Here is a 15,519-nt window from a genome sequence, read left to right as displayed (position 1 = left end):
TCTTTAGCCCTCATGTGGTAGAACATTTGGTAGACCTACAGTGAACTTCAATAAATGCAATCTCCTATAAAGTATACTAGTGAAGATCAGGTTTTCACTTTATAAATTTCTTTCACTAAGCAACACTTTTTAGATAATCTCTGGAATGTTACCTATCCCACATCACAAGTTAGCAGTAGAAGAGCCTGCTGGCAGGGTCATGTTTCTATAAATGAGATCTACGCTTGGATGTTGTGCACAAATCTCCATCAACATTGCAGTCGGTGGCAAGAAGCACTGCAAGGGCAACAAATTCTGGTTGCCAAAGTGGCTGATTCTGCTTGCCTGCCATCCCCCAACCCGCCCCCCCCCCCCCGCAAATAAAGTCTGACTTGTCACATATCCAAATTTCAGAAAGCTAAATTTCAGAAAGTTGAGATGGCTTTGTAGCCGGCTGTTGGCACACTAGGTCACAGGGTGGTGAGGACCTCTTGATGCTCCTGGTGGATCATCTCCACCCTAAGAGGGCTCCATTGGTGAGGTTTCAGTCGAGACAGCAAATGAATGAATACCTGGGTGACCTGAATTAACCACCCCAGATGTCACAGATCGGATGATCCTTCAACCAGCTATACCTGCATGGCACATCACAGGGTGTGAAAGGCACCACAGCTCTGCATTGTAAATGTATTAAGCAGAAGTGGAAAGGGAGGGAGCCAGGTGGGATCCTCACGCTCGAACACACAGGACCCGGCAGGTCTGAGGACTGCAGCTGATGGTTTCAGGGAGGAGTCGTGTTTAACGTATCTGAGCTGGAAGGACAGGTTAGTCATGCATATAGCCTAAAGCAAGGAAGAAGTATAGATGAAAGATGGGGAATCCCAAAGAGAAAAGAGGCACAGAAGTACACACACCCCAATAAAGAAAACCCCATGCTTCAGTTTGGGAAGGGCAGGTTACTCTGGCGTAAGGAGATGTACACAAAAAACTGAATGTCCAGAGAAGGCCATGTTCACCTTTTCCTGCTCCGTATCGACAATGCACACGTTTTTATCTCCCACTTAACCAGGGGAGTGGGTGCTCACATCTGATATAGCCTAATGAAGGTGTGAGCATGGTAGTGGCAAACAGCCTTCTTCCCTCTATTATCCTCACTGCTTTTGTACCTGCACATGTGTGTTCAGGGCACATCCCACAGATTTTTGTCCTGAGAGGTTGGGGATGCTGGCTTACCAACTGAGCAGGTGGATCGCTGCCCATAAGGCATGTAAATGATCTGCTGAATGGTGTTCAGCAGTAAGTATTACTGAATTAGTATTATTGAACAGTAGGTATTATTAATTTTCCTAGTGGATGGACAACAGGCCCATAGAAAGCGTAGAGGCTTCTAGTGATCTACTAGTGACCTACTGGCCCAAACAGCTGGAAACCACTCTTCCAGGAGTCCTCTCCAGGCAGCCGTGGGAGAAGTTGTGTGTCCTTTGTGGGAGAGAGCAAGCATCATCTGGGTGATCTGAAAAGGAGGTGACTTCAACTAAGTCAGAGCTCTGGCTCGAACCCATGACTGGTCACGTATGTTACTCTTCCTCTGCAGACATACAGGCAAGGGGATGGGCACTGTGGTACTTGTCTGGACCCTTTCTCTTACCCGGCACTAAGACTCCCTGAGATTATGAAATTGCTGAATTTGCCTTGGAGTAAGAGTCTGGCACAGGGTAGCAACTATTAACCAGCTCATATGCAATAATACATCATTTAGGAAAAGCTTATTTGTCAGCTTGTATCACAGAGGGATCTCCATGCTCCCAGCAAAGTTCTGTTTTTCTACGTGCCAGGCAGACAGGCAAGCTAAGAAGAGACTGGAAGTCTGGGCTGCTCCTGCTGTGAAGACCTGTGCTGCTCATGCAGAAAAATTACTCCAGTCATGGGGGATCAGGGAAACCAGCTACAGGCTCTCTGAATTTCTATGTGAAGCAACTACAGTTACACAACACATAATGGAGTTTACTGCGTTTAACTCTCTGTTCTTTATTACAGTGTTGAGTAATGAGGCCTTACTTTAAAATAGAACCCCACTTCTGGTAACATTTGGGTGTTAACATAATTATTCATTGTCTGTGTGTTGTGCTTGTGCCAATGCTAAAGAGCAGATGTTAATAGTGAAATCTGAAGAGTTTATTATACAGAAAAATAATTAGCTTCCTGTTCTGTAGGAACAAGTCTGTTGTCCACCAGACTAATTAGAACATCAGTCAGTCTTGTCTTATGCTGTAACCAGATGTCTGAAATGTTATTTTTTAAGGTTTGAAGGCCTGACAATGAGGCAACTCATCTGGATATCATGCAAAAAGCCTGACTTTGCTTTCATTTATCTCTGTACCACCTTACACACTGAAGGTTCATTATACAGATAAGATGCTACTATAATTATTTTTGTTCTTGTTCCTGTCATATGTTATGATTATAGTAATATTTTATTTTTATTTCTGTAGGATCTACAAGCTCCTGTGCACATAGACAGGGACAAAAAAATGATATTTTCAATTTGAGGGAAACTTGCAGCTGAAGTCAAAAGCAACAAGCAGATAGAGTCCACTAAAAAAAGGTGGAAGAAATCAATTGTAAAGACAAGAAGAACAAGGAGAGTGAACAGAGATCTGAGAAGGGACAAGCTAACAGTTTTAAAGCACATAGAAGATTGCTGTAAATAAAAAGGAATAAATCTTCCTTCCTATATTTGTGCCAGATAGGACCAGACATAAACAGCAGCATTGGAGATGTCATTGAAACATGAGGAGAAAAAGCTTTCTAATTGCAAGGACAGTGAAGCACTAGAATAGACTTTCCAGGCAGACTGTAGATTTATTTTTTCTGGGCAAGGTAGACATCTGCTGTCACTGTGGATGCTGCCATGGGATAAGAGTACATAGCCCCTGAAGGTTCCTTCTGCTTTGTGATTGTATGGGATAGCCAGGCTGGCCATCAAGGCAGTGAAACAATGAGACAAACATAAGAGCCAGAACTGTTTATAGAGATGAACGAACAGGACCATATTTTAGAAAAGCAATAAAAAAAAAATCTATGACATGGTCTATGTGTGGAGACTAAGACATATGTAGATATGATGGGAGAGGGTGAGAAAAGCAGTAGAATCATTGAGGGTCATTGGACAGGATCCGACAGGAGGGTTGATCTAGCTATGACATGTCAGGAGAGCTTCGGTGATAGCTAATACTCAAAGAGCTACTACAGGACCAGGTTTGGGATTTGTGGCAAGGGCGTTCTAAAATGCTGTTTTAAAGAATCTTTGTTTGTCAAAGAATCTGAGTCCACAGGCTATGTTTGAGAGGTTGGTCTTTATCTGACAAGGGGGCCATGCAAACACTCAAAAGGAATCTAGTGTCTACCAGAGATGTGTCCAAATTTCTTCAGTACCAGACTGTTCAGAGCTAATTGCTCTCATGCAAATCTTTATCTGGAAAGTGCAATGGCTAATGTATAGTGATGACTTATTTTTCCAACCATCTATCTGCTCACTCAGGAATTTATATAGTTGGTAGGTAAAATCTCAACCTAAAATACTAAGGCTGGGCTCTGCCACCTCAAAATATGCCATGTGAAGTATGCAGGAGAAGAGTAGAACCAGGCACCCAGATATTTTGACCTGTGCTCCACTCTTCCACAGAACTGCCAGTTCCTTGTCTGAAACATTGCCAAATCTTTTACTACATCTGCTCAAAAAGTCAGGCCAAAAGAGCAGCAACCAGTTCATACAAATCTCTCCTTGGGTCTGTGTTGTGCAATGCTGGTTTCTGTTTCTCTTCTTGCAATAATAAGCTACAACTGCTGCTGGAGGGATTCTACAAAGGGTGCAGTTTATGTAATATCCATTTAGAAATGACAAAGCTTTCCTTTCTGGGCCTTTCATGTAGTAGTCCACCCACATGCAGGCGGTGCACGCAAATGACGTATCATCCGGAGGCTGAGACTTGCTGCAGAAATTGATAGTAAGCCGTTGTTATTCTAATTATGTGGCCGTCTTCCTTAATTAAAGCTATGCCACAGGTCATTTACCCTGATGCAGAGTCCATGAACATTAATCCAAGCAGTACCTTGGAATCAGGGAATTCTCATTAGCATAGGATTGGCTGTGAGGGAAGTATAATCATCTGAAACCCTTTACAAAGGGATGTAAATTAGCATCCATGCTTCCCGTGTACTATTGACACAGTGAATTATTTTACTGAGTGGAAATAAAAAAGAGCACAGAGAAACAACATTCATATTTTCAGCTCAGGCTATGTACTCTGTTTGCTGTGGGGATTTGTGTGTGTGTTTCTATACTCAGCCAGAAACTCCAATTACCATCTCTGATGGCTCACCAGCTCTTGAAGCTCACACTCCTCCCTATGCAAAGTACTGCAATCTGTTTACACTGAAGTGATGACTGAGAATAAAAAAATAGCCTTTATAATGCCTTATTAATCTTTGTGTGCTTCACTCAGATGCACAGAGCCCCATATGAGGAGCAGATTTAGGTTTGAGAGTGGCTCCTGAATCCCCTTCTAGCAACAGGATTTTGCTCTTCAGCTTTAACGAAGCAATGTTAAAACTTTGTTCAGTCACAACCTGGCATAAGACCACACTTCAAAACATATATTTGTTTTTGCTGAGGTTGAAACGGGCCTCAAGAAGAGGAAAAATGGCTGATTTTTATCAAGTACTCAGCGCTGATTCTACACATTATCGACAGCTCATCTAAAAACATCCCTCCCAGGAGACAAGCTAGCAGTTATCCCCTGTGTTAGGGCTGAAGAAAGGGACACCACACCCAGGAAGAGAAACCAGATGTTCTGACAACTAGTCGCCTATTCTATCTAGTCCACACCATTGCGTTTGCATAACGCGAATATGGGGACATGGAAAATGTAGATGAATTTTTACAATAGGAATTGTTCTTCTAAACACTTGAGTTCTATTTAGTTGGAAAAATTATGCCCCTGGCATAGTTCCCATCCAGTTCAAAAGCCAAGTAATGGTCACAGCTAATAACTAATCATGGCCAAGAGTACCCTGGCTATCATCTTGGAAACTCAATTTCAGAACAAAGTCTTATGCTTGTGATAATAACATGCAGTCAGGGCATTGAGCAGTGATATAAATTATCACAATATTTTGCTGTCATGCATCAGAAGTAGTATTATACTGTGTGGATATAGTCAGAGTAGTTCTTCCTTGCATTAGAAAAGGTCAGGGATTGGCAGGATAAATCCTGTTTTCCTCAAACTTAAAGAACTGTCAGCCTTCTGACAATCTTTACTGTAAGAAGGTGAAAACAACTAAAGAATAGGAACTTGTACTTTAAAAAATAAGCAAAAATAGCTATTGATCATAAGGATCAAATTTCGACTAAGATAAAGTAGTCTGCAGCAAAGCAATTCTATTTCTATTTAATTTATATTAAGGTATTGATAGGATCACCAGTAAGTAGCACAGTATCCAAGTAGCTCATGACACAGAGGTGATATTGCCAACATCATCATTTTACAGATGAAGAAACGAAGGTTCAAATTCTCAAAGCTATTTAAATTCATAGATAAAGTATTTCGGCTAAGTGACTTGCACTGTTTGGTCAGGAAATCAGTAAGATTTCTCACTTTTCTCAGCAGCACTCAGATAACTGATCCAACATCTCCTTTTAGTGGGATGGTTTTGCTTTTGTTATAGTATAAAATATTTTTAACCAAGCACATACGGTTACCGAGTCCTATCCTGCACGGGTTCAAAAACTGTTCAATCTCACTTCCACCCTCAGGAAAGTAACATGGATTCTTTGAACATTCAAAGTGATCTCATTTGTGGTTTGCTAACAGTTTACAATAGATTTGGTTTCCCGAGTATATCTCTGCTTTTAGCAGCCATTTTCTTCCAATCTCATCCCTTTTGTGATTTAAAAATAGTATCTTGGCCTGAGAATTACATTATCTTCAGGGTGAGAGGAGAATGAAGATTTCAAACACTTCCAAGAGCAACTGACATGACAGAAAACCTGGAGCTGACAATGACGCTCCTTATTCTGCCAGGGTTTCAATGTCTGTTGCATCCCATGGGCTTATGGTACTTATCTTGTTTTCCGGTTTTGTAGTTGTTTTTTGTTTATTTCTTTTGCATGCTTTTTGTTTGTTTTCCAAAAAAAAAAAAAAAAGAAAAAAAAAAAAAGAAAAATTGAGACATGAGTTAGCAGAAAAATGGAAGACTGGGCCATAAAACAGTTTTGGAAGGCAAAAATTCAAATGCTCCCCCCTGTTGTTTATAACGAAACTTTCACTCCTGGTCAGACATCAGAAAAACACGCAGAGCACAAGGCTTTGTTCAAAGTCCAAACAATGTGAAAACAAAAGAAAAATTCTCATCAATTTTAATGGGCAGCTTGCCAATTTGGCTGTGGATTGTGTAGGCAGCAGTTACTGGTTTAGGCTCGTGGGGTAACAACCAAAGGTGACAAAGGTGTAACAGCGGAGCCTTCAGCAAGGGGGACAACCTAAGTCAATCAGACATCCACAATTGCATGAGGCAAGATGGGTTTCATCAGATGGTGCTGAGAGAGCTGTGAGGACACTGTTGAGAGGTCCTGGCAATCAGCAGAGGTTTCTGGTGATGGGGAAAAGGCAAATGTCACAGTGTTCTGGAAGAAAGGTAAGAAGGAGGATCCAGAGAATTACAAGCTTCTCAGTCTCACCTTTTTGTCCTTAGAAAGCAGATCCTCTGGGAAGCCACTTGCAGGCACACAAAAGACAAGAGAGTGATTACGAACAGGCAGCAGATATTTACCAAGGTCAAATCATGCTATACCCACCTGTTCTTCCTCCATCATGAGATGATTGTCTCAGTAGACAAGGGCAGAGCAGCAGGTGCTGAGTTTAGGAAGACTTCTGATACAGTGTCCTTACAATCAAATGGGTCAGATATTGACTGCAGAAGTGGACAGGAAGGTGGGCTAAAGTCTGGCTGGACCTTTGGGTTCAAAGGTTTGTGAAGAGCAGTACAAGTGGTGAACCTCTGGGCTAGACACCAGGGAGAGCACTGTTAAATGTCAATGTGACCTGAGTGGTAGGACAGAGTGCACCCTCAGCAAGTTCATGGATGTTACCAAATCAGGGAGAGCAGGTGATAAGCTAGAGGGCAGGACTGCTGTTCAGAAGGAGAACAGAAGGCTGAAGGAATGAGCTGACAAGAACCACAAAGTTCCTGTAGCTGGGACAGGAGAATTACTCCCTGCACAAGTATAGGCTGCGGGTTAACTTTATAGAAAGCAACTTTGGGAAAAACGTAAGGGTGATTTGTTGGAGAGTAGGCTGAATATGAGCCAGCATTGTGAGCTTTCTGCAGGATGGACAGCCAGAAACTGGGCTCTATTAGCAATACAGGAGACAGCAAGTCAAGGGTAGAGTTCACAGCCTGGTGAGACTAGAGGGTCATCTCCTTTTTTTTTTTTTTTTTTTTTCTTCTTTTTTTTTTTTTTTGATGGGGGGGAGGGAAAGAAAAATAAAAGATGTGATATCAATGAGCAAAAAAATATAAATTTCTCACAAGTGTGAGCCCAGAGGAGGACCATCAGGATGGTCAAGTTGCTGAAGCACATGACATGTGAGAAGAGGCTGGGGTTTGTTGAAGGAAAGTGACTGTTCTATTGACCCCAACTATCTAAGGGGAAGGTACAGAGAAGACATTATTTTCAGAGCTGCACTAAAATAGAAAAGGTGTAGTATCTCCATCTTTGGAGACACTCAGTGCTTAAGTGGACACAGCTCTGAGCAACCTGATGTAGCTGGTGCTGCTTGGAGCAGCGAGTTGGACTAGATGACCTGGTGAGGTCACTTTCAGCTTAAATTATCTCATGATTGTGCAGTTCCAAATGAGCTGAATGACTTGCATTGGACCAAGGAAGGTCTCTTGAGAAGATAGCTAGTCCTAATCTGAAAATTTAAGAAGACAGAAAATCTATTTCTACTGCTACTATGTGGTTTCAGCCAGCAGTATTAGAAGTGAACTCTTCCTCCCCTCTCAAATTGCCTTCTCAGCTGTGATATGTGAAAAAAACAATGACTGTGCAGAAATCAGAGATAACTGATATAATTTTGTTTACAGTAACCCCCAGCCAAAAAGCAGATGTTCATTTTAGTGTGTTTTATTAGACACTCTCGCTATCCTCTTAACAACTTCCACCGTTTGTCATTGCTTCCTGGAAGGGTCCTCAGGACACGTCCACCTTTTTATGAAGTGCTGGTAGAACCCTGAATACAGCTTCAGCTGGGATCTTCAGTTATGCTAGCAACACAAATACAAAATAAATAAATAAACAAAACAAACAAAAAAAAAAGGGCTTTTCCTCCCCCTGTAATTTTGGGCAGACAGATAGGTCATTCCCCAGCCCTCTATTTTCAGCTAGGAGGAAGCCCCTGAGATGCAGGATATGAGGGCAGAAGGGGCAAACGTGTCACAGACATTACCAGCAACCTGCTCGGGTGTGGGAGGTGACTCTCCACCTTCCCCATGGTGAGCAGGAGCGTGAGGAGGGCAGGGGACACAGCTGGCTGACACTTCCCAATGCTTCCACTGGGATCCCCACACAAGTGAGGCAATTACTGCTTTCATACCACCACCGTGGCTTGCAAGTGCTTTGGTCCTTGCTTGCATGTTGCTCAGACCACACAGGAAAAAAAAAAGGCAGCTGTTTTCCTAAACAAAGCACTGTGGGGCTGCAGCTCTGCTGTTCATCCAGGCTGTGTGAACTTTCTTCCTCCCCCAGCAAGCCCTGACAGTGCAGGGGTGCCCACAGGCACAGTGCATTTTGGAGATGGTGTGGTGTGTCACCGGACAGGTGTCCCAGCTGGGCAGTCACCTCGAGGCTGCTCAACACTTTGGAAGAGGCTTCATTTTGCTTTTCTGACTGTGAAGAACAAGGAGAGGAGGTGGTGGGTCTTCTTCTGCCACAGAAAGGGGAGGGTGAGGGGCAGGATGCAGGATGTCCCACAGTGGGACACCTGGCTCCGCGGCCCTAGCAAAGTGGTGGTTGGCCATTTTGCAGCTCTATCTACTCAGCAGCTGCCTAATTTGCCTGTGCCCTACAACGACTGCAGAAAAAAATGCCCGGCACCAAGAGGGAAAGCATCCAAACCCGAGCTGACACAGCTCATTTAGGCTTGGCAGGACTACTGTCAAGGAGCAGCCTTTCTGAATTCAACGCCAGTGAAAGGATGGGACTGGCAAAAGGACCCTCTGTTGCCTGTATTTCCTTCAGGAAAAAAAAAAAAAAGAAAAAAAAAAGAAAAAAAAAATGTTTGTTGTGCCACCAGTCTTTGAGTAAGGGCTTTTGTGGGAGGAAGGGTAGTGCTATGAGAATTTCACTCTGGTCTGGAGAGGAAAGGAAAAACAGGCCACAGTATTTTATTTTATTTTATTTTATTTTATTATTTTATTTTCCCTTAAAACATGTAAGACAGAGAAAACAACACACATTGTTACACAGCAGCGATATGCAGCCATGGGCTCCCATAACTGCTCCTGGGTTTTCCAACTGGCTGCTGACCTCTTGGGATAGCCTTGCTTGGTCCAGCGTTAGCTTGCTGAAAGAAAAAGCACCAACAATTAAGTCATTGCAGCTGATGTTCATGCAAGGTCCCCACTGATTATGTTGGGCTACAGATAATCAGATTCCAGTGAGGTTTAGGTACGCTGTGTAACTTTGGGAAGCTGGGCTTGCGGGTGGCTTTGCAGGGTGTTTCCTCCAAGCACTGGCTTAAAGCTGCTGATTACTGGTGTGAGTGGTGTCATCTATCAAGTCATCTGGCAACAACAAATACGCATTCCTCAGGCTTCCAGCTCTGGCTGTCAACCCCCAAACTGTCCTCTCTAAAAGTACATAAACTAACCCCGTTTTATTACACAAGGAACTGGCGAACTGTCCCCCCTGTTGCTTGAAGAACTTGCAGTCCTTTGTTTAAAAACGCACTGGCGGTGTGTTAGGCTGCAGGACCAAGCCTGCTCTCCAGAATGGAGAGCGTCACGCCTGGCTGGAATCTCCAAAATGCACACGGGAATGAGGAAAGAAATTGCATTTCTGGGCCGGGAAAGGTGGAGGGGGGAAGTGGCTTCGCCAGGCAAAGCAGACACAGGGGCCACAGGGAAAGTGGTGAGCCAAACACACACGTCAGGACCAGGGCAGGATGGAGGTGCACCCCAGCAGTCATTCCCTTCCCTGTGGTTTTCTCTGGAAAGGTTTTTACCAGAAAGGAGCTGTGCTGTCCTGCTGGTCTGCATGGTGTGGGGACGAGGACACCGGCATGTGTTCCCCCACAGCCCCACGTGGTCCTGCACCAGCCCCGGCCACGAGTCCTCAGATCAGGGCTTTGAGGACAGCTGGGACGGTGTGCTGTCAGAAACTGAAGGAACTGGATTAACAGAAAGTGCAGATCCTGTTTCTGTTTGACAGGACTTGAAATGTTCCCCTTTTTACCAGTTTACTTTTGTATCTTCACTAATCTTATTAAATCAGGTTGAAAAAACAAGCTTCCAGATTTCCAGGTCAAAAAACAGTCACAATTGTCAGAAAGTGAAAGTAGACACAAATTAAATATTGACTTACATGTGGCCATTTACTGGAAATATCATTCATAGCACATCAAACACCGAACACAGAGTTATTTTAACGTTGAAAACTTTTGCTTCTAAGTTTCATCTCAAAAAAGAAAGAAAATAAAATCTCCAAAATGACAGTGCTGTCAAGAACATTTTAATCTCGGATCATTTGGACAGCTGGAAGCAATAAATGCAAATTCAAAAACAAAAAAGAGAAAGGAGAGGGGGGAAAATAAATAAATAAATGAGAATGTCTCCTACCAAGTCCAAATGCTGTTAATCACGAAAGGTGCTTTGCGTTAGGATGCAACATGGTGACGTAGGGGTGGCTTGGGTTATCAGCCAAGCTTTCCCCATCCCCTGATGTTTTATAGGTTCACCCCTTGGCTTTGGGGGATGATGCTCAGGCCCCTGCAGGGGTGAGGTGTCCCTGGGGGGCACCTGCTCGGGGAGCAGCGTGGGTGCCCTGCAGGACGAGGTGCCTGGATGGACGGTGCCGCTCAGCGGCGCGGCTCCGGCACTGCACGCTCCGTGGGGAGAAAGCAACCCCTCGCCGGCTCCAGACAAAGGGAAACAAGAGGTTGGAACACGGGTTGGAAAATGAGATGACCGACACGGCTCCGGACAGGGGGTTTAGCACTGCCAAGCTCAAAGTACAGTCCTGGGGGGGTGGCCAGGGATGCCGCGGGTCTTGTTTTTTAGGTCTCGTTTCTCGGGTCTTAGTTCTTACAACAGCAATCGCAGCACAGTCAGGTCTGAGACTGCAACATCTGAAAATCCAGGCCTCCCCAGGAGTAAGCCCCCCAAAAATAACCTCCTGAGCAGGGAGGACCCCATGGTACAGAGAATTCCAGTGGGCTAAGAACCGGGTGAAATTATTATTATTATTTTTTTTCCCCCAGATGATGCAAGGCTTCCCAAAGAGGATGTTTATACGAGCCCTTGTTTTGTAAATCAGGGACTAGCAGCCCCCTGTGTTACACTGCAGCTGCTATTTACAGCGGATATTTAAGGAGGCATTTCATTAAGGGATCAATCACGGCCGGGGAGAGATGTGGAGAAGCAGTTTAGCTTTCCTAGAGGATCTGGGCAGAGCAGCCCCCCCTCCTGCCCGTGTGTCCCTTACCTGCCCCCGCTGTGCCCCCCCCCGCTGCTGCTGGCATGCTGCAGCAGTGCTGGGCACAGGGGGATGTGCCCCCAGCCCCTGCCATGGCACAGATAAGAGCAGCGATAAGCTAACAGATGGCAGGTCCGAAGGGGAGCCGCTGCCACTGATGCAGGCTGGCGGACAAACATTCCTGCTCTGGCAGCTGGAACAACGGTAGCGCCAATGAAACATGAACAATTTCCTCCCCGCCAGCAAAGAAAATAGCTCCGGGGAGAAGCCAGGGAGAATAATTGTCAGCCTCCTCTAGGTATCATGGGAACAGGGGCCGTTCAGTGAGCCCGGCGTAAACAACAGCTTCTTATTTTTTGATACGGAATAAAAAGAAAAGCTGAATTCAGAGCAATTGCTGAATCAGCTGCCCTGGTGCCCACCTCCTGCCGACCTTTCCTGGGAAATGACTGCGGCGAGGCACGCGGGAGTTTTGCTGCCACCGAAACGGGCTCGTAGCAGAGGGTGACTCTCTCGTCACAGTACGGTGCAGATAAGACAGATGCTTCACATTCTTGCTGCTCTCTTCTCCACAGAAGATGCTGATCATTGCTGCAGTGAAATTCCTCCCAGCTCCAGCCCCTCTCCCGGGACTCAGCCAGGTCTCTGTCTGTGTTCAGATGCTTTTTTTTTTTTTTTTTTTTATTTTCTTTTCTTTTAGCCATAGTTAAAATACACTGCAGCCCTGCAACACGTGCCACAGGCCTGGGAGTGTGTCCCCAAAAGCTTTGGTAGCAGCAAGCAGGGCAGCCCCTGGCTGTCACAACAATGCACTGGGCATCTCCACTGATGCCCAAAAAGCTAGACCAAAGCAGAAGCCTTGCAAACTTCACTAAAGTCAAAATCCTGTAAACACTTGGATGCATTCATGATAACACATCCAAGAACGGTGCTGTTTAGTGTGACTGCTCCTCGTGGAGGAATTGTGTCAGGCTGCCAGAATAGCTGCGCTCTGCTAGGGCAGGCCTGTCGCACCCAGGCTTTCCAGCAGCAGCAGCTAGTTACGGATGCTAAGGCAATAATAAAAGAATAGGGCAGACGTACCCTCCCCCCCACCCCCGATACATTTTCCCAGTTTCCAGTAACATCCTAGCATAGTACCTTGCTTTTTGGCTCCTGATGTAGGGAAGGTCCCTTTACCTCCAGAGGAATTCAGTGGATGCTCCTGTCCTTGTCCCAGCAGGCACCAGGGCTCTTTCCAAGCAAGGACTCAGGCTTTGTTGTGATCATTTTATGCCTCATCCTCCACCTCACCCAAACTTGCAGGTCAGCCCAGTTAAGAGGTTTGTCTGAAACAAAGGGTTTGTGTATGGATGGTGCAGTAAATACATGGCTACTGGCTTCTCCTATCTGCAGTAACCCACTGGCTCTGGTGTAAGAAAATGGATGAATACAAAGCTGCCATGAAGATACTCATTGTAAAGAGAACAGATGCTGTGAAAAGAAAAAAATAAATTAATTAATTAAAATAATACAAAATGTTTATCTACCCAGGGTTCAGAGAGCAATTTCCTTTCATATTCCACTGCCTATCACATGCACAGACCAAGAGAAGTTCATAAGAGGCCTGCTTGGCCCTTATCACCCTTGTTTCTTCTCCTTTCTCTTCCTCAGTCCTGCTCACTCCCCCCCAGCCCCTGCTCTCATTTCCTCCGTCACAAACACAGCAGAAACAACACTGATAGCAAGCATGTTTTCCTCCGCTGTGCTGCTCCAAAATGAATTCTCTAGCCATCATCTGTCCTCAAACCTCAGTTGTGGGAAAAGCCCCATGGGGAGAAAGGAAACCCAGGTGATCCCTCTAAACCTTTTTTTTTTTTTTTTTTTTTCCCTTCATCTAATTCAGGAGGGATGGGAGGGTTGTGAGGGGAATATGCACATTCCTGTAACAGTAAACAATAACTGAGTGTCTTTGGCATTTTTCAGGGAAAGACCTGAACATATTTTGCCAGGAAGGTGGTTTGAATGCTACTGCAGCCCTGTCAGTCTTAATTTCTGTTCATAAGACCTCAAAACCATGCAAGTCTTGGGTGGAGCAGAGGTGGGAAGTGGGGCTGTGGTGCGCCTGGGGATGGGTTTGGTTTCTGCAGCAGCCACGGCATGATTTTTTCCCCTCCCCAGAACCCATATTCCATGACTGCATAGTGCAGTGCTATCCCCTGCACCCCAAGGCTTCCTTTCATTTCCCCCATGCAGAATTTTGCCGTGCTTGAGCGGCTCTGCCTATTTTGCTCTCCCCAGGAGCTGGTCTGGGAAGCGAGGGGAGCCAGGGGATGCCTCCCTCTCCTGCCTCTCCCTCTCCCACCGCTCCACAAAAGCCGCAGTGTTCCCTGTCCCCAGCTGACTCGTCCTTGCCCAGGTCCCCCCTTTTCCTCGCCTGTCTCCAGCGATCAGCTCACGCATGCCTGGCTTTGCACAACAGAGCTGGGCTGTGTGCGAGCGCCAGGCGCCCGCACAAAGCAGGAGCGCTGCCCGCGGAGGAAATGTCAATACGGGAACACCAGGCTATTTACAAAACCTGTCTTCATCCTGCTTGGGGGCTGTGAAAACAGCCGTACCTGCTTCTTCTCTTCAAGAATTCTCCTCTTGGTTTTACCCAAACGCAGGGAGTCTCGTGTTTCTGTTGTTGCAGAAACCTTTTTTTTTTTTTTTTTTTTTTTTTTTTGCCAGCACAAAAGAGAGCACAACATGTTCAGAAATAGCGCAGTGCAGCCACACCAACTATTCTGGGGACTCGTAGGAGGATGTGGAAAGCAAAGCAAATTCATTCTTTCACAGCTGATCAGTCACCAGCGCTCCTTCAGCTTTAGCCATTTGACATTTGTCTGCCTCAGAACCACCGGATCCGGTTCTGTCCTCATCAATACCATAAAGTCTTTTCTCCCTCAGTGTGGAGTCCACAGCAGGGAAGAGGCCAAATCTTCCTCGACACACTGATTTTGGCATATTTCCCAAAATACATACGCACAGCACGTTGCACATGTGCACCGATGATCCTGGGGACCCCAAAAAACACCTCTGCGGCAGATGCGCCCCAAGGAGCCCTGCTGATGGGCAGCACCCACCAGCCCGGGCTCAGCATCATGCTGCCACAGTCTCCAGCTTTTATATCACATCTGGCACCCATCCCATTGAGGCAGAGGCTGGCAGGCTGAGCTGCAGCTTATGCTTTTTCGGTGCAGGCTAAGCATGGAGAGAGCAGAGGGTGCAGAGCCCAGCGTGGTGCCTCGGCCTCTCACAGGGGTCTCAGCCCATCTGCTGGTGGGAAAAGCAAGATTTGGCATCTGCCCGTGTCCAAATACTCAGCAAGAGTATTGTCGCTGCTCCTACTGACTTATTCCACCAATGTGGGCAACTTCTCTTTGCCTAAGAGGCTTCACGTGTTGGCATCAAGATGTTTTTTCACCATTCGGAGGTGTTGTTTATAGTCTCTGATGTTTCTTAGCACTTTGAGAGAAGTGGTTTCATCTTTACTTTTAGTAACACTATTGGACTGATGTGGTGGAAGAGCCCCAAAGACTGTTCTTCGTGGCAAGTGATGCTAAGATAAATTTGACCACAAAAATCCCATTAATTTCCATGTGTCACCGAGTTCTCAAGTCATCTTGGAAGAGTTTTTCACTGGAGCACAACATCTGTTCTGGCTCAGAAAGATGGTAGTAAACATCACATCTTAATTAAAGCTGTGCATCCAGTCGTGGGAGACATACCTAGAGAAAGATCTCAGTGGCTCTGCTCCCAGGTGC

At 45.5% G+C, this 15,519-nt stretch overlaps 1 long non-coding RNA gene across 2 annotated transcripts; it reads right to left on the bottom strand.

Annotated features, from left to right (window-relative positions):
- Window positions 1-8,096: 8,096 nt before the first annotated feature.
- LOC118164759 lies at window positions 8,097-13,559 on the bottom strand. Of its 2 annotated transcripts, XR_004749660.1 has the most exons (3): window positions 13,264-13,559; window positions 9,714-13,207; window positions 8,097-9,605 (listed from the first exon to the last, which is right to left on the bottom strand). It is a non-coding gene; the product is annotated as an uncharacterized LOC118164759 (long non-coding RNA). The 2 variants fall into 2 exon arrangements; XR_004749659.1 differs by having other exon boundaries at window positions 8,097-13,207.
- Window positions 13,560-15,519: the final 1,960 nt, after the last annotated feature.

This window comes from Oxyura jamaicensis, chromosome 1 (genome assembly GCF_011077185.1).
Source record: "Oxyura jamaicensis isolate SHBP4307 breed ruddy duck chromosome 1, BPBGC_Ojam_1.0, whole genome shotgun sequence".
In the NCBI taxonomy this organism is placed as follows: Eukaryota; Metazoa; Chordata; class Aves; order Anseriformes; family Anatidae; genus Oxyura; species Oxyura jamaicensis.
Note: the sequence above shows the minus strand (reverse complement) of the source record. Positions and strands in the feature narration are given on the sequence as shown.